This window comes from Hemiscyllium ocellatum, chromosome 7 (assembly GCF_020745735.1).
Source record: "Hemiscyllium ocellatum isolate sHemOce1 chromosome 7, sHemOce1.pat.X.cur, whole genome shotgun sequence".
In the NCBI taxonomy this organism is placed as follows: domain Eukaryota; kingdom Metazoa; phylum Chordata; class Chondrichthyes; order Orectolobiformes; family Hemiscylliidae; genus Hemiscyllium; species Hemiscyllium ocellatum.
The window spans coordinates 35,451,358-35,471,699 of NC_083407.1; the positions used below are offsets into that span (position 1 = coordinate 35,451,358).

The window sequence follows — 20,342 nt, forward strand, 5'->3', positions numbered from 1 at the left end:
GTTTCTGTTGGTCCTTGATTAACTGGCCTTCCTCGTTTTGGTACAACTTAGAGCCATAGAGTCATAGAGATGTATAGCATGGAAACAGACTCTTCAGTCCTACCTGGATTAGTGGTGCTGGAAGAGCACAGCAGATCAGGCAGCATCCAAGGAGCAGCAAAATTGACGTTTCGGGCAAAAGCCCTTCATCAGGACCAACCTGTTATTGCCGACCAGATATCCCAACCCAATCTAGTCCCACCTGCTAGCACCCAGCCCATATCCCTCCAAACCCTTCCTATTCATATACTCATCCAAATGCCTCTTAAATGTTGCAATTGTACCAGCCTCCACCACATCCTGTGGCAGCTCACTCCATACACATACCACCCTCTGCGTGAAAAAGTTGCACCTTAGGTTTCTTTTATATCTTTCACCGCTCACCCTAAACCTATGTCCTCTAGTTCTGGACTCCCCATCCCCAGGGAAAAGATTTTGCCTACTTATCCTACCCATGCCCCTCATAATTTTGTAAACCTCTATAAGGTCACCCCTCAGCCTCCGACGCTCCAGGGAAAACAGCCCCAGCCTGTTCAGCCTCTCCCTATAGCTCAAATCCTCCAACCCTGGCAACATCCTTGTAAATATTTTCTGAACCTTTTCAAGTTTCATAACATCTTTCCGATAGGAAGGAGACCAGAATTGCATGCAATGTTCCAACAGTGGCCTAACCAATGTCTTGTACAGCCGCAACATGACCTCCCAACTCCTGTACTCAATACTCTGACCAATAAAGGAAAGCATATCAAATGCCTTCTTCACTATCCTATCAACCTGCATCTCCACTTTCAAGGAGCTATGAATCTGCACTCCAAGGTCTCTTTGTCCAGCAACACTCCCTAGGATCTTACCATTAATGCATAAGTCCTGCTAAGATTTGCTTTCCCAAAATGCAGCACCTCGCATTTCTCTAAATTAAACTCCATCTGCCACTTCTCAGCCCATTGGCCCATCTGGTCCAGATCCAGTTGTAATCTGAGGTAATCCTCTTTGCTGTCCAATATACCTCCAATTTTGGTGTCATCTGCAAACTTACTAACTGTACCTCTCATGCTCGCATCCAAATCATTTATGTAAATGACAAAAAATATAGGACCCAGCACCGTTTCTTGTGGCACTCCACTGGTCACAGGCCTCCAGTCTGAAAAAACAACCCTCCACCACCACCCTTTGTCTTCTACCTTTGAGCCAATTCTGTATCCAAATGGCTAGTTCTCCCTGTATTCCATGAGCTCTAACCTTGCTAATCAGTCTTACTTGGGGAATCTTGTCGAACGCCTTACTGAAGTCCATATAGATCACATCTACTGCTCTGCCCTCATTAATCTTCTTTGTTACTTCTTCAAAAAAACTCAGTCAAACTTGTGAGACATGATTTCCCATGCACAAAGCCATGTTGACTGTCCCGAATCAGTCCTTGCCTTTCCAAATACATGTACATCCTGTCCCTCAGGATCCCCTCCAACAACTTGCCCACCATTGAGGTCAGGCTCACTGATCTATAGTTCCCTGGCTTGTCCTTACCACCCTTCTCAAACAGTGGCACCACATTTGCCAACCTCTAGTCTTCCGGCACCACACCTGTGACTATCAATGATACAAATATTTCAACAAGAGGCCCAGCAATCACTTCTCTAGCTTCCCACAGAGTTCTTGGGCACACCTGATCAGGTCCTGGGGATTTATCCACATTTAACTGTTTCAAGACATCCAGCACTTCCTCCTCTGTAATCTGGACACTTTGCAAAATGTCACCATCTATTTCCCGACAGTCTATATCTTCCATATCCTTTTCCACAGTAAATACTGATGCAAAATATTCATTTTGTATCACCCCCATTTTCTGTAGCTCCACACAAAGGCCGCCTTGCTGATCTTTGAGGGGCCCTATTCTCTCCCTAGTTACCCTTTTGTCCTTAATATATTTATAAAACCCCTTTGGATTCTCTTTAATTCTATTTTCCAAAGCTATCTCATGTCCCTGTTTTGCCCACCTGAGTTCCCTCTTAAGTATACTCCTACTTTCTTTATACTCTTCTAAGGATTCACTCGATCTATCCTGTCTAGACCTGACATATGCTTCCTTCTTTTTCTTAACCAAACCCTCAATTTCTTTAGTCATCCAGTATTCCCTGTACCTAACAGCCTTCACTTTCACCCTGACAGGAATATACTTTCTCTGGATTCTCGTTATCTCACTTCTGAAGGCTTCCCATTTTCCAGCCGTCCATTTACCTGCGAACATCTGCATCCAATCAGCTTTCGAAAGTTCTTGCCTAATACCATCAAAATTGGCCTTTCTCCAGTTTAGAACTTCAACTTTTAGATCTGGTCTATCCTTTTCCATCACTATTTTAAAACAAATAGAATTATGGTCGTTGGCCCCAAAGTACTCCCCCACTGACACCTCAGTCACCTGTCCTGTCTTATTTCCCAAGAGTAGGTCAAGTTTTTCAACTTCTCTAGTCGGTACATTCACATACTGAATCAGAAAATGGTCTTGTACGCACTTAACAAATTCCTCTCCGTCTAAACCTTTAATTCTATGGCAGTCCCAGTTGATGTTTGGAACGTTAAAATTCCCTACCGTAACTATTCTATTATTCTTACAGATAGCTGAGATCTCCCTACAAGTTTATTTCTCAATTTCCCTCTGACTATGAGGGTGGGGGAAGGGGGGGGGAGTGTCTATAATACAATCCCAATAAGGTGATCATCCCTTTCTTATTTCTCAGTTCTACCCAAATAACTTCCCTGGATGTATTTCCGGGAATATCCTCCCTCAGCACAGCTATAATGCTATCCCTTATCAAAAATGCCACACCCCCTCCTCTCTTGCCTCCCTTTCTATCCTTCGTGTAGCATTTGTATCCTGGAACATGAAGCTGCCAGTCCTGCCAATCCCTGAACCATGTTTCTGTAATTGCTATGATATCCCTGTCCCATGTTCCTAACCATGCCCTGAGTTCATCTGCCTTCCCTTTTAGGCCCCTTGTATTGAAATAAATGCAGTTTAATTTATTAGTTCTACCTTGTCCCTGCCTGTCCTGACTGTTTGACTCACTTCTGTTCTCAGCTGTTCTCAGATTGATCTCTTTCCTCACTATCTCCTTGGGTCCCACCCCCCCCCCCCCCCCCCCCACCACCTTACTAGTTTAAATCCTCCCAAGCAGTTCTAGCAAATATCCTTGCCAGTATATTAGTCCCCTTCCAATTTAGGTGCAATTCATCCTTCTTGTACAGGTCATTTTTACCCCAAAAGAGATTCCAATGATCCAAAAATGTGAATCCTCCCATATACCAGCTCCTCAGCCATGCATTCACCTGCTCTATCTTCCTATTCCTGCCCTCACTAGCTCATAGCATTGAGAGTAATCCAGATATTACTCCCCTTGAGGACCTCTTTTTAAAATTTCTGCCTAACTCTCTGTAATCCCCCTTCAGAATCTCAACCTTTCCCCTTCCTATGTCGTTGGTTCCAATGTGGACAATGACCTTGGTCACAGTGAAGATAGTCCCTGTTGTAGCTGCATCCATTGGTCATGGATCCAATGAACCTGGGTGTGGAATATCAGAAACTGAACAAGTCCTCGGTAATGTGAGCAGTTAGTATTTGCATCACACATAAATGCTTGTTTAACATAATCCTTGATAGGGCGGGACCTGGACGAATGTATGCAGCGCAAGCCATTCTGCACAAACAGTGGCAGATTGTACATGGGGCAGCATTAATAGATCATTGCCCTCTCCCTGTCATCACCCAAGAAAGACAGCATTGCATCTCAGTGGATTTTGGTAAATGTTTGCAATTCAAAGTGACATGAAACCAGCTCCATGCTATTGCGCAGACCTTAGATTGTCTGTCTGAATTGTGGTTCACAGGTGCCACTGTTAATGGTAGCTGTGATAACTTCTGTGATACAGAATTTGTATTGAACAATGACATGGTCCAATTTGCTTGTGGCCAAGATTTGTATCCCACATTGATGGGCTTTTTATGTGTTCTACTTGCATTCTGGTGTGATTACAAATGGATTTAAACCTGCATGCTGTTAAGTGCCTGATTAGTGCAATTGTTCTTTGAAGGTGCTCATTGCTCACACATACAGCCTATGTACTAAGAGAGGAAAAGTACTCATACCGCCCACACAGGGAAAAGCGGTGACCGTTTTTCACTTGCATTGCACATGTGATTCAATTGAAAGTGTAAGGTAACATAAGTCACACAGTGCAGATTGAATCACAAGCTGAGTCTGTCAATGTTGTAATGCTGTGAACATTTGTGTTTCTTTCTTCCTGCCCTCCTTGCCAGTGCCATCCGTTTGAGTTTCCACTTGTCTGCATCCCAATTGTGAGGAAAATGAGTGAGACTGACCTAGAGACAATGTAATGATGGTTCAGCAGATTTATTGTCAGGGTGGTGGGACTATTCTGTGAGAAATTGAGCAAACTCTGTTCTTAAGAGAGTTCTGAAGAATGAGAGGTGATCTCTTTGAAACCTGGAAAATACTTAAGGAGATTGTGGCATGGGAGATGCAGGTAAGGTATCAGGCCTGATTAGAGAGTCTAGAACTAAGGGCTACAATTTTAAAATAATGGGGAAACAACTTAGGACTGGGATAAAAGCAAATTACTGCAGATGCTGGAATCTGAAACCAAAAGAGAAAATGCTGAAAAATCTCAGCAGGTCTGGCAGCATCTGTAAGGAGAGAAACGAGCTGACATTTCGAATCTAACTGACCCTTTGTCAAAGGACTGGGATGATGAAAGAAATCAGGTGTAATTTTGTGATGGGGCTGCTGAGAAAGCCAGATGTGGGATCCCACCTGCGGTGTTTGGTTTGGGGTGGCACTGTGGCTCAGTGGTTAGCACTGCTGCCTCACAACACCAAAGACTGGGTTTCTTTCCAGCTTTGGAGGATGTGTGCAGTTTGCACGTTCTCCCTGTGTCTGTGTGGTTTTCCTCTGGGTGCCCCGGTTTCCTCCCACAGTCCAAAGATGTGTGCGTTGGTAGATTGGCTGCGCTTAATTGTCCCATAGTATCCAAGGATGTGCAGGCTAGGTGGGTTAGCCATGGCAAACGCAGGGTTACGAGGCTACTTGGAAGGTGGGATGGTCTTCGGAGGGTCAGTGCAGACTCATTGGGCCAAATGGCTTCTAGTTACACTGTAGGAATTCTACAACTAGAAGCAACAGACAGAGATACAGAGAAGATAATAATCATGCAACCTACTCCAGCTTAATAATATCTTTCCTATAACAAGACAATCAGAAGGTAAAATAGTACTCCAGAAAAGGCCTCACCACCATCCTGTACAACGTCAATGTAACATCCTAGCTTTCTTTATTGTCCACTATACTAACAAATTATTGTCATTCACAAACTTACTAATGATGCCTTCTGCAAGGAAGAATATTATCTAAGATTATTAAGAGACCTTGATCAATTGTGTCTGCGGGCTGAGGAGTGGCAGATCGAGTTTAATTTGGGTAAATGTGAAGTATTGCATTTTGGCAAAGCAAACAAGGACAGGACATACGTAAGTAAAAGTAGGGCTTTGGGTAGTGCTGTAGAACAGGGAAATCTAGGAGTTTAGATACATCATGTTTTGAAACTTTAGAGACCCAACATTGCATCTTCAACACCCTCGATGTGGATGTGTCAGCTAAAGCAATGCAGACACGATTTCTCTGTGAACCTTGTTGAATGAAATTAAGACACATGAGAAATCAAAATCTCCATGATGTCCAATGCTCCCTCTTTTGATCCTGAAGAAAGATTCGTACTGGTATTGGCACAGTGGGACGAATTGCTCACACTCAATACAGTATTAAAACTTCTCACATTCTTTTATTCTTGCAGTTGCAGATAAAACAACATTTCTTTTTATAGTTAGTGATGAAATGTAAGCATATATGTACAACTGTGATAATGTATATACAATGAAGTGCAACCTGTCTGCAGTGATTATGTCATTTGTTTTCCCTTCCATCCTATTACATCTCAGTGTGTTCTAGTCTCTGCAGCTAGAGTGTAGGATACTGCTCTGGACTGAGATCTCTTGGGCTTGGAGCTTTGGTCAGGTTATACCAGGGTTTTTGTGGCTTGCATGCCATGTCAAGATGCAGGCTCATCCATCCCAGCTTAAACTGACACTGGATCGGGGTTTGCAGGCAGAATATAGGCAGAGGACCCTAGCCTGAGAGGAGACTTATGGGGAGCCCAGAGGTTCCACCTCTAGCTGGGTGTTCACCAGCAGTGCTCTATTTCCTTGTGAGAAAGGAGCATGGGGAGTGAAGTCAAGGTCTCTTATCTCCCTGTTACCTTGCCTTTGGTGATGAGCATCAAATGGGCAAGTAATATATTTCAGGTTTGTGGATATAGAACATAGAATATAGAAAAGTACAGCACAGAACAAGCCCTTTGACCCACAATGTTGTGCCAAGACTTAATCCGAATGTAAAATATAGTAATTTACCCTACGCACCCCTCAACTCACTGCTATCCATGTGCATGTCCAGCAGTCGCTTAAATGTCCCCAATGACTTCGCTTCCACCACCTCAGCTGGCAACGCATTCCATGCATTCACAACCCTCTGTGTAAAGAACCTACCTGTGATGTCTCCTTTGTACCTTCCTCCTAATATCTTCAAACTATGACTTCTCGTACCAGTCAAACCTGCCCTGGGGAAAAGTCTCTAGCTATTGACTCCATCTATTCCTCTCATTATTTTATACACCTCAATCAGGTCTCCTCTCTTCCTCCTTCTCTCCAGAGAGAAAAGTCTGAGCTGATTTAAGGCAGGCCCTCCAGTCCATGCAGCATCCTGGTAAGCCTTCTTTGCACCCTCTCCAAAGCCTCTGTATCTTTCCTATAGGGCAACCAGAACTGGACACAATATTCGAAGTGTGGTCTCACCAGGAACTTGTCGAGCTGCAGCAAAACCTCACGGATCTTAAACTCGCTCCCCCTGTTAATGAAAGCGAAACACCATATACTTTTTTAACAATCCTATTCATTTGGGTGGCAACTTTGAGGGATCTATGCAGTTGCACACCCACATCCCTCTGTTCTTCCACACTGCCAAGAATCCTGTCTTTAATCCTATATTCAGCATTTGAGTTCAACCTTCCAAAATGCATCACTTGACACCTCCTCAAAAAACTCTACTTTTTGTCAATTTCAAAAAATGATTTAGATGTGAGCATAAGAGGTACAGTTAGTAAGTTTGCAGATGACACCAAAATTGGATGTGTAGTGGACAGTGAAAAGAGTTACCTCAGATTACAACAGGATCTGGACCAGATGGGCCAATGGGCTGAGAAGTGGCAGATGGAGTTTAATTTAGATAAATGCAAGGTGGCTGCATTTTGGGAAAGCAAATCTTAGCAGGACGTATGCACTTAATGGTAAGATCCTAGGGAGTGTTGCTGAACAAAGAGAGCTTGGAGTGCAGGTTCATAGCTCCTTGAAAGTGGAGTCGCAGATGGATAGGATAGGGAAGAATGCATTTGGTATGCTTTCCTTTATTGGTCAGAGTATTGAGTACAGGAGTTGTGGGGTCATGTTGCAGCTGTACAGGACATTGGTTCGGCCACTGTTGGAACATTGCGTGCAATTCTGGTCTCCTTCCTATCGGAAAGATGTTGTGAAACTTGAAAAGGTTCAGAAAAGATTTACAAGGATGTTGCCCGGGATGGAAGATCTGAGCTACAGGAAGAGGCTGAACAGGCTGGGGCTGTTTTCCCTGGAGCGTCGGAGGTTGAGGGGTGACCATATAGAGGTTTACAAAATTATGAGGGGCATGGATAGGATAAATAGCAAGGGGTCAGAGAGTCCAGAACTAGAGGGCATAGGTATTGGGTGAGAGGGAAAGATATAAAAGAGACCTAAGGGGCAACTCTTTCACACTGAGGGTGGTACGTGTATGGAATGAACTGCCAGAGGATGTGGTGGAGGCTGATACAATTGCAACATTTAAGAGGCATTTGGATGGGTATATGAATAGGAAGGGTTTGGAGGGATATGGGCTGGGTGCTGGCAGATGGAACTAGATTGGTTTGGGATATCTGGTCGGCATGGACGGGTTGGACCAAAGGGTCTGTTTCCACGCTGTACATCTCTATGACTCTATGACTGCATAACTCTAAGATTTGTGAAGCATGACCTGCCCCTCACAAAGCCATGCTGACTCCCTTTAATCACACTATGTTTTGTATCTGTGTGGAAGACGCATTTATCCAGATGACACATCTATCCAGAAGATTTCTTTTATCCCATCTATAGAGGCAGCCAGACTCTCGCTTGCAAGGGGCAGCAGCATACAGACAGATAAGGTGGACTCCTCCAATCTCTTTGTTAGTTTGCCAAGCGCCTTCAAACCTCTGCCTGCCTTTCTTGTGTCTGTTCATTTGAATAAAGTTATTAATGCCAATACCTCGGAGTACCCTCCAGCCTGGCACTCAGTAAGTGCCCATCTTCAGCAGACCTCCAATTTCCAGTAATCTGGAGTGCTTCTTCCTCAACCAGCCACCAGAATGGTGTCAGTGATATATCGCCAGGTGTGTGCTGCTTGAGGTAACTCAACCAACAGGGTGTCAGGATCTGAACATAAGGAAGATGCAAAGGATATCTTTGCTAGTGGGGGAGCTGTGACTTTTTCCTCAGCGGTATAGGAAAAGATGAAGTCTTGAGGAGCTGATCTTTTCATGACGGTGATTGTAGAGATGCCACTAGGAGTTATAAAGAGCTTCAGAATAGAGATAGATATTTGTACATGTTAATACTACAATTGCAGTGATCAAACAGGAGAGCAATGCAGCATTTGAAAATGAATCTTTCTTAGTTGCAGGGACATGATGATCTCCGCAGTCACAGTCCTCTCCCACTAAGGCATGGATTTGTTCCTTGTAGGGAGTAAGAGGACTGATGTTAAACATCCCACCAGCCATCTTTTTTCTTATTGTTGGATTTGTTTCCATCCTAAAATAAGGCAAATGGAACGATTGAGATGGATGTGATAGGCACAGCTGTTGGTGCTGATTAGGCAGTGCAGTATTCTGGTGGGGGATGGGGTGTGTGATTGTGGTGGGAAAACAAGATGAGGGATGATACAGCCTACAATACGGAGAGTGGTAGAGCTTGACCTTTCAGCCTTGGTTGGAGAGGATCGTGATGCTTGCCTTGATGGTGTGCAGAAGATCATTAACCTTCTTGCAACGTGCTGGGCATTGCTCTGGTCAAGTGGACATCACAATGTTTGACCAGGCTGGCAAGGTCTGGTGCCAAGATCTCCTCTAGTTAAGTCCCGAAGAAACAGCGTGGACCTCCTCTCCACCATCCTGTCTAACAGGTCCTCTAAGTCCCTGTCAGCAAATGAGGGTGCCTACTGACTATTCTCAGCAATCTCTGAGACAGTTCTTCTGACATTGCGACTGCAAAGGCATCTCCTCACTGGGAATGCTTGATGAAGTGCACAGTTGGGTTTAAATACAGCACCACCAGCAGGTCTGGTGCCAAGATCTCCTCTAGTTAAGTCCCGAAGAAACAGCGTGGACCTCCTCTCCACCATCCTGTCTAACAGGTCCTCTAAGTCCCTGTCAGCAAATGAGGGTGCCTACTGACTATTCTCAGCAATCTCTGAGACAGTTCTTCTGACATTGCGACTGCAAAGGCATCTCCTCACTGGGAATGCTTGATGAAGTGCACAGTTGGGTTTAAATACAGCACCACCAGCAGGGATCCCAGAAAGCTCTGGCAGTGGCAAGTACTACTGCCACGAGTAAGCTTGAGGTAGCATAAGCAAGACACCATAGGGGTATGGTGCATATATAATTGTGTAAAATTGTGTGACAAAACTTGCTTGAGCTTGAGGAGCTTAACCCTCCATGCAATTCCCTGAAATTGATGCTTAGAACATTTTTGATAAAGTTCAGCTCATGGGATTTATCAATACACTTACATAGGGTGCAGATAAAACAGGTCAGAAACTATATTATCAAAAACAGTGGTAGAAATGTTAAAAGTCAATATTTGGTTGTAAGACTCTTGCTGTATGCTCCAAACCCTGAATATATTTTCTGTGCCCTGGTTGCTGTATATTTCAGCACTTACTGCCATCATTTGCAACATATTTGCATGTAGCCTCAACATTTGGGCCAGAACAAGCACAGAATTATGAAAGCAATTATTGTTGTGTTTGATAATGTAGTTGTCTACTAATGAAGCTACCAAGCATCTAATACAATTACACTCTTACTCAGCAACATATTTCATCAGCAAAATATGCAAATCTGAGAAATTGTCCACAACCTAGAATGTTATCATTGGAACAAACATTATCTCTGAGTGTGGTTGAAGCAGCAGTTTTAATGTGGATTCAGCAAACCTTCAGTAAGTTCATTTCAACAAAGCAGAACAAAACAAATCACTCTCACCAGCACCTATAATGTTAGTGGCAGATTAATGACTGCAGGTAACAGAATGTTATACAGAAAATATTTTTGCAAGTGCAGCCTGTTTGCTTTCAAAGTGATTTAAACATCGATACCCAGTGGCCCATTATCAACTACAGTTCTGTAAAAATACCCATTACAGGTAATAACAAATTGATGGATAGAAGGTTATATTAGAACAGAAATTCAGCCTTAAACCTGAAGTAAGAAAAGTCTTGGTGATGGAATCAGGCTGCTCGGATTGTTGTGTAGAGATCTTGTTCTATAAGATCTTGTTGTATTCACCAGCCTCCTTGGGATCAAATGGGAGGACCATCAAACTATTGTGAGCATCCTCTGCAGGACTGTGTGTGCCAGCGTTGAAGCAGTGTTTCTGAAGAATCAACTCTGAAGGATAGATCATCGTGTTTGGATGTCCAAACACTTATGGCGTTTTGAGAAGAAAATCTGCCATCTTTACCTAATCTGGCCTACATGTGATTCCAGACCCTCAATCACATGGTTAGACCATAAAACATAGAAGCAGAAGTCGACCATTCAGCTATTGAGAACTGTTCCATCATTCGAAGAGATTAGAGCTGATCTGACAATTCCTTCCTTTTCTCTATTACCCTTGAGTCCCTTACAGATTAAAATTTGTCTGTCTCAGAAATGAATATTCTTAATGACCCGGCCTCAGTAGCTCTCTGTGGTAAAGAATTCCACAGATACACTGTCCACTGAGAGAAGCAATTCCTTCTCCTTTCGGCCTTTAACATGTGATCACTTAATCTGAGATTATGTACTCTGATTTTTGGCTCTCTGAAAGACGAAACAAATTTTCTGCATCTCCCCTGAAAAGTCCTAGAAGGATCTTGTATGTGTCAATGAGGTTGCCTTACACTTTTTCATATTCCAATAAGTATAAGCACTTCTCATAAGACAGTCCCTCACATATGGTATCAGCTTTGTGAGCAGTCTTTGGACTGCCTCCAATGGCAGTATACCTTTCCATGGATAAACGACCCAAAACTGTTCACAGCATCCCAACTGTTGTCAGACTTATACATTGCACTGTTTTCGCAAAATGTCCTGACTTTTATATTCCATTCTCCTGACTTTTCACTGCCCTCTAGATAGTTAGAGATTTGCAGTAAATGCCGGCCTAGCCAGTGATATCCACATCCTGTGAGGGAGTAAAAGAAAACTGTCGTCTGACTGGTGCCCTGCAAAACTGAAGCATCATACTTATGTATTCAATTCCCCATGATAAATGATAAATACAGTTAATTTCTTAATTATTTTCTGCCTGTGCATTTTTGTGATTCATGCATTGGACAGCCAAATCCCTCTTCCATTTAGAAAAAAAAATGCTTCTGTTTCATTATTACTGCCAAAGTGGACATTTTTTTCATTTTTCCCCATTATACTCCATTTGCCTACTCACTTATCTTTATCTTTCATAGCCTTTTTTGTCCTTTCCACAATTAACTTCCTACCTGGCAAAGTCCAGCAAGAATATTGATCATCTGTATTTCAGGATTTATCCAGAAGAGGAAAATTTGCAGGGTGATTCCATCAGTCAGCATTGCAAGTTGCAGAAAATGCAAGTTGTTCAGGGATGCAATTACTGAACTGTCAAATAACAGCATCTCCCTTAAGAGTTTCCTCTGTGACCAAAACTGTTCAGCTGTGGTTGTGAAGCTCAGAACCCCATCATTTTTTGTTTCTCCCACTGGTGCAATTCAGTCATCTGGTGGTGATTTAGCAGACATTATCCAAAGAATGGTCGATACTAAGCTGCATTGAAAATATGACTGATTTGTTCCAGAGGTCTACAAACTCATTCATTTCAACTGAGGTGCAGGTAAACAGTTGAAGTGACTCCAATAACTTTAAGATATTGCCACCTTCCTCAAGGTTTTGGATGTTGTTAAGTACAAATGCATGGGGATGCAGACATTCACAAAAAATTGTATACCTACAGCCATCATAAAGACTTCTATTCAGTAAGCCTGTAGGTGCTTTTAGATTCTCAGCATAATATTTTACTTGTGAATGTACAATAACTGTGATTACTCTGTGAGGTATCCATTCTCAGCTCATCATCCCTACTTGTAGTTTCTCGTTAGGAAGTTTAGATAATGGCCAAACTTATGGTCCATGATCCTATCTTGGAACCCATAGATGTTAAGCAAAGGCATAATAAAACCTATGATATAATATGCCCAGTCATTTATATCAGTTTCTTAATTACCACAAGATTGTATTTACACAGTGCCCTTAAAATCATTAAAAAAATCAAAATATTACACGCAAGTGCTTTCAAACAAAATGTGATACTGAGCCACATAATAAAGAAACTAAGGCAAATCACCAAGATCTTGGATAAAGACTCCGTGCTTAGAGACTGCCAGTTAGGAAACTATCTCCAGCAAAACTGCTGAACTGGTTCCGGCAATAGCAGGCTCAGGGCCTTCAGTGACCTCTGACACCATGGTCCTGAAGCCTGTATTAAACATTAGCCCAGTGACTTTGGTTTCCCTTAAATTTGATTGAAGGAAATTTCTATACATTCACTGTTGGATTTCAAATGAGTAACATGGCGAATTAGAGACAGAGAGCAGGCTGAGAGAAAGTTGCAGAGAGTGAATATGTGGAAACTGATGTGTCTTTTAGTGATGTTGCTGAGGAGCAGGATTTAAACAAGAAAGAAGATGGAGCCAGAGATAACAGTTCAGGAGTGGGATGAGAAGACATTGCCAGTGATTTGCTGACCTGACCACATGACTAAGAATAGAACTAGGCTAATGCAGTACCACTCAACTGAATGCAAGTAGAGAGGTGTTAGACAATGAAAGTGAGATCATATGTGTCAAAGGCTGCAAATGATGTGGAGGAATAGTTTTGCTTTGTTACAGTCACATAAGATATAATTTGTGCCTTTGATGAAAGAACATTCGAGGATTTTGGAGACACAGGGGAGGAGGGGAACGGACGTTGGTTTTCAAGGATAAATGAATCAGTGGTTTGTTTTGTGCAGCAAGTGCGGTAATAGTAGATTTGAAGGAGAGAGGGGACAGTAAGAGAGGATACAGTGTCATTCTGCGAATACAAGTGTTAACACACAAAGTTCATTTCAAACTGCTCAAGCAGTAACTCAAGTGCCTTTAGTCACTCTCGCTAACACACCAAGACTAAAGGGAGAAAATTATCTGAGTGGAATTGAGGTGGGCAACAGGTAGAGTGAGATCTAATCCTCTTTGACCTTGGCAACCTTAAGCCTGAGTAATCTTCATCATTTCTTGCTCCTTTCTGTATACTGGGTTAATTATTCAACTGACAGGCTGGAAGTGACATCAAACCACTGAGCGAGAGCAGAAATTCAAGACATATTGAATCACCAAAAAATAAGAAACTTACTGGATTCATGTGGATGATTCTGCCAATTGCTAATAAGTTTGGGTTAAATTTAAAGATACGAAGATCAAGGAAAGATCACCTGGCCAGTTTGATTGTCTCTCTATTGTATGGAATTAAATTCACCCCAAAGGAAATTTGCAGCACCTGAAATATAAAGCTTCCACAAGAATATGTTGCTGTACATTCAACCATCAGTCCCATCTGCAATGATACAGCAACTAACTCCACAGATACTCCTGACCACCTAAAAGGCACAGTGACAGAATACTCTCCAGGTTCTTGGGCAAGAGTGCAATTCCAACAACACTCAGAAACTCTCCATTATCCAGAATAAAACATCCCACTTTATTGGCATACCAATTCAAGACATTCATTCCCTCCACAACCAATGCACAATACAGCAACATGTACTGTACACAAGATGCACTGCAGCAACTCACCAAGGTTCCTTGAAACTACCTTCAAAACCCATGATCTCTACCACCTAGACAGCCAAGGGGACCAGATAGAGGGCAACACCGTCACTGGCATGTTTGCTTCAAGCCACCATGCTGACTTGGACCTATATTTCTGTTCCTTCATTATCACATTCTTAGAACTCCCTTTGTAACAGCACTCTGGGTATACCTGCACCAGATGGACCTTAGCAACTCAAGAAGGTACTCACAATCACCTGCTGTTTTTAGTCAGAGAAACCAACATCTCATGAAATAGTTATTCTTTAAAATTATATTCTTCAAATATTAGTTGGAGAGATTATACATTTAGAAAGTTTGAAAAGATATTTGCAAAAACCAGTTTAAACCAACATCTAATCATATTGCAAAGTGCCAGATGACAGTCCATTACTTATTCCATCTGAACTCCACTAGGGATGGAGTCAGAGCTGAAAATGTGTTGCTGGAAAAGCGCAGCAGGTCAGGCAGCATCCAAGGAACAGGAGATTCGAAGTTTCGGGCATAAGCCCTTCTTCAGGAAGCTTATGCCCGAAACGTCAAATCTCCTGTTCCTTGGATGCTGCCTGACCTGCTGCGCTTTTCCAGCAACACATTTTCAGCTCTGATCTCCAGCATCTGCAGACCTCACGTTCTCCTCCTTTGGATGGAGTCAGTAGTGTAAAATTGATTATTTCTTTCTGATGCAGAAAAGAATCAATGAGTTAAGTAAGTGCGTGAGGTTGTCAGAACAAATGGGTTGAAGCAAACTTAGATGTAGCTATGGCTGTGGTCAAAGAGTTCTTGCATTATTTGCTTATTTTGTTACAGTAACTAAAATTCATACAGAATTAATTCACCACTTCATGTTATTCAACTGCAGCTGACAATAATAAAGACAAATCTTCAGGATACATGTCCTGTTGAAACAATGATGAAGTTTCAAGGTATTTACAGGCAAAATTCAAGCTTCCACACAGCCAAATGCATGAATTGGGCTTGAACAGTCAGAGATGAGGACTTAGGTGAACAAATTTGTCTCTAATTATTGGTAGTAATATTTAGAAAGGGAAGGGAAGGTAATTAATCTGAGAAACAGTAAAAAGAAAAATTAATGCTAACATTTATATGGAGCCTTCATGTCCTCAGAACATTCTGAAGTGTTTTTACAATCAATTAAGTTATTTTGTTATGCAGTCTCTGGTGCAATATAAGAAGGAGATTATGTTATACTGGCAATGTCACTGGACCTGTCATCCAAATGTCTAGGCTAATGCTGTGTGACACAAGTTCAAATTCTACCACATCATCTGGTGAAAATAAATTCAAATAACAAAATATGGAATTTTGAAACTAGTCTCAATGATAGCTACCTTAGATTATTAGAAAAAAAAAGTTCACTAATATCTTTGTGGGAAAGAAATCTGCTATCCCTAATTAAAATACTGCAGGTGCTGGATATCTGAAATAAAACAAAAAATGCAGGATAAACACAGCAGGCTTGGCAGCATCTGTAGAGAGATGAACAGGGTTAACATTTCAAATCCAAAGACTCTTGTTTTATGTCCAACACATGAAAGGGAAGATGGGTCCTCAACTTTTTTTGAAAGTAGCATCTCTGATAAGATAACACTCCTTCAGCTTGACACTAGGGCAGCAGCCTAAATTTTTGTGAGAAAATTTCAGGAATGGGACTTAAATACATAATTTTCTGGCTCATAGACAAGAATGCTATGGACAGAGTTATTTTAAATTCATTGTGATTCTTAAATAAGAAGTGATCTTGTTTGCATCCATCATTTATTTTTCTCCTGTGTTGTGCACTTTGGGCTATCATTCTTTCCGTCCTCCAATACACATGCTCTGCCACACTTATTGACATGGAGGAGCAAGAGTTCATACTCACCAGTCATGATTCACTCTGGCTTTTTAATGTCAGGTAATTTGTATAATGTTGATGCATCTGGATGTGCTTTGGCATATCTTGGATATCTGAAGGTTAATAAATGCAGAACCAACTAACTACTTCGTGCCAAAGTCAGTAACCTTTTTTTCAGGAATGCTACTGATCGCACAAGAAACAACAAATTATTTCTCCTGAGAATGCTAAGCTTATAAATCCTACCTGGAAACTATTTGTGAGCCTTAGTCTTGCTCTAGAAATCCAGCAGGTCTATTTAATTTTGGAAGCAGGGATGGGGGAATTAATAGTAATTCCAACAGATCAATCAGCACTTTAGCTCAGGAAACTATCACACTTAGTCTTTGAGGATACAGGCTCCACAAAGGAAATCTCTGCGTCTGTTTGCAATCATTGAATTTATGCTCTCTCAGATCTGCCGAACATACAATTCTCCCCTTATGCACTGTGCACTAAAGCTAGCTAGTTTGCAAAAATAATAAAGGAAATATTGCAAAGGAAAAAGAAGGTTCATCACCTTTTCTGTTAGTAAGCAGCAGATAGTGGTGGAAGAGGAAAAATAATGCATACAAAAGTATTACAAGTTTTAGAAAAACAGAAGGGAAGAAGAGGTCATGCATCTCAGGAATCAACATCCATGTGTACAATAATTGTCTAAGCAGTTTTTAGATGCAATGAACCAAATGTCATTCAAGTTGTTTAGCCTACCTATTTTAATAATCCTGACCCCATGATAATGCTGCACTCACAATGTGAAACTTCCAGCAAAACTGCTTAGCTATGTGTCTCCTTGGAGACAAATATTGTTAGAAACAAATACTTACAGACAAAGCATGTGCTGTGCCTATTTTAACTATTGCTTGTTAAAGACAGTGACATCAGAAACTGAGCACAATGCTCATCTTTTGGCTTTTGGTGATATGAACTTTATCAATAGTTTTCTATATTATCTAATAAAAAGACACATCTATATTAACCTTTGAAAAATCTCTGGGAGAACCAGAAGAATGTATTGAAAGAGCTGTTCTAATTCACTTTGTAGGATTTGGCATTTCTGTCAGGAGATACAGCGTTAATTGATCCAGTGAAGATTGCCATGAGTTCCAGCTCAAACCTTTGCTGCAATCAACAATTAAAACTTCATGGTTTTGTACCTGAATGTATCAAGCTGGATTTATTGGATTGTTTATTGAAGAATTTACATCGTAATATTTTTAAAACCTCAATACCTATTTTATGTTGGAAAAAAATTTCATTCCAAATTGATAATATACTTATAAAATCTTCACTTACTTGGATAAAGATTCAAAATGAATGTGATACATTTCAGATTAGCCATACCTTGTCAGGAAAAACAGCCCTCATCTTCATAAGAATCTAAGTACATTATAAGCAATGAATGCCATGTGGTCATTCAAGCATGCTATGCCATTCAAAGTTTAATGTAAATATCACCTTAGCTCCACTTTCCTATCTGCACCCCATCCCCCAACTCCCAATCTGACATAGCCCTGAATACATTAAGGACCTGGTTTGCACTATTTCCTGGGTTGCTCAGCTCCAAGGACAGTCAGAGAAGGAATTCCTCATCATTGTCATCTCAAACAGAAAACTGAATTCTAAACTTCTCCATAGAGAGAAAATTATATGGGCATCTATTCTGTCAAGCACTTTCAATACCAGCATACTTAATTTAAAAATCAACTGATGCCTGTTAGGTTCAATATAAGGATTCTTTTTTCCAATCATATAGTTGTGAACTTTTGCAATTCTTTACTACCAAGGGCTATTGAAGCTCAGTCTGAGTATGTTTATGGAGATTGGGTAGATTTCTAATTACTACTGACATGCTGGTTTGGAGATGGAGTAGGTAAAAGACTTTGGTTTGATTAGCCATGATTTCAGTGATAGCAGGACGGGCTCAGTGGACTAACTGGCCAACGTCTGTGTTCCCATCGTCATCTCATTCAGCGTAAGGAAGTTGCAAACCTTTCTACCATTCAAGTGAAAATTAAGTAAATTTTCAACTTGAATACCTGGGTTTTAAGCATCAAACAGATAAAATGAAAAGGAAAATTTTCTAGGGGATTATAAATTTACGGCGAAGTCAAGCCCAGGAATTCAGGATGCATTTTCAGAGCCTGTCTGATTTTCCAAAATGAAAAACGGAAGATGCAGTTGATTTTGAAGGGATACACTATTGTCCTGCCAAATTTCCTTCCTGCATTCCATAGAGGCAGGACACTATACATGGGACGTAATATGAAAACTTACCACACTGGGTACCAACACCAGCACCTCCACCTCATGGCTACCATCCACATTGGGTTGACAGCAAGTTGCAGGAATTTCAAAGAATCCTGTTGTACCATATGGCAGAATTGCATTAGATGTATTCATGTACCCAAAACAACATTTCTGTGGAATCATAGAGCAGGACTTCAGAGTAAATTTGCAATCACAACAATCTGATATGTGAATGTGCATCTTCAATGTTGGTGTGGTTCATTGTTGTATGAAAATAGCATCTCATCATTTCTGCCTCATAGTCATGACTCAGTGCTTCAATATGTCGATTGGCTATTGACGGAAACGTACCTAAAAATTAAAATGACAGAATTGTTTTATGGAAAGTTTAAGGCCAAATCTGTACTGTTAGTTGCTTCTTGTTCTTGTGACATTTGATAAATACACAGATTTTACACTCTTTTCCTTTTCAGGTATATGGAAAAGATGGTAAACTGCACATTTACTACAATTTGATTTAATTTTGATTTAAATTGGCACATTAGTTAAATACTAAAAGGGCCAAAAAGGCCATGAAGAATGTCTGAATGTCAGATAAAATCAAGACAGTTATCACAGTCACTGTTAGACATTTGTGTTTTCCTGGGAGAAACAGGCTGTCAGGTTTCAGCCCTGGTTGAAGCTCTTAAAAAGCTTGGAAGGGGTAACAACCTTCTGAGGTTTTGATGGGCAAATAAATCTTAAGATCACCCTTGGGCTCTGTAGCTGCATTGAGTATATGGATATTTGTTAACAGAAAATGTCTCACTCTAAATTCTTCTAATCAAATCTCTTTCTATTGTGATATCTATATTTTTCTCTCCTTTTCATCGTTTTTGCATGCTATTTGTGTTATCAGAATGCTGGTTGATCAGCCTTCACGACAACTATTATTCTTTGGGTTTGATGAGTGATTTTACAGCCAGACATGTTTCATGCTGCTAACTCACCCCATTGATTTGTGCTGGAACCAGTACAGACACATGATGGCATCGAATGCACTAGTGGCTGTATTCTTCTGTGGTCAACACAAGACTCAAACTCAGAGCATTCTGCCTCAGTGGGCTGTACACTCAGAAAATATCAGTTGCTGTTTGATCAAAATTAACTTTCTCGAGTACTCAAGCCAAATGGCAGCAAACATCCTCAGAGAAGCTCCATAACAGCAAATAGGTGAAGGTCTGACTTAATACCTCAATCTTATTAAACTCCTCAACATAGTGTCAATCTCAGCAATATGGATGTGCTGCTTTATACCTCAATACTTCAGCAATATGGCCTTCTTTCAGAGGGGGGATTTTGCAAAATAATTAGAAGAAACGATGCAGATATGTGGGCAGTTTCTGACTCCTCACAAATCTGGCAGAGGAGTGATGGTACACACTCTGGATGGGCAATTATGGAAATAAGCTATTTTTCTTGAGAATTCAGATAAAGATATTTTCTGGAGTAAGATTGTGATGATGATCAGCAAAACAAAGGCAGAACATTTATGCTGCAATAATTATAGAGTATAACTTTACAGTTCACAGTTTTACATGGGGCAAGCAAGGCCTAGGGTTGGTCATTGATCCAAATGAGACTCTATACTCAAAGTTTGTGAGAAGATTTGTAGCTTGGGTGCTCGTGGTTGTGGTTCTGTTCGCCGAGCTGGGAATTTGTGTTGCAGATGTTTCGTCCCCTGTCTAGGTGACATCCTCAGTGCTTGGAAGACTCCTATGAAGCGCTTCTGTGTTGTTTCCTCCGGCATTTATAGTGGTTTGTCTCTGTCGCTTCCGGTTGTCCATTCCAGCTGTCTGCTGCAG

The 20,342-nt window shown here is 41.2% G+C and overlaps 1 protein-coding gene across 1 annotated transcript in view; it reads left to right on the plus strand.

The window, feature by feature from the left end:
- Positions 1 to 20,342, plus strand: part of LOC132817331 (low-density lipoprotein receptor-related protein 1-like) — a 1,680,787-nt gene that overhangs the window by 1,443,894 nt on the left and 216,551 nt on the right. The window lies entirely within an intron of this gene.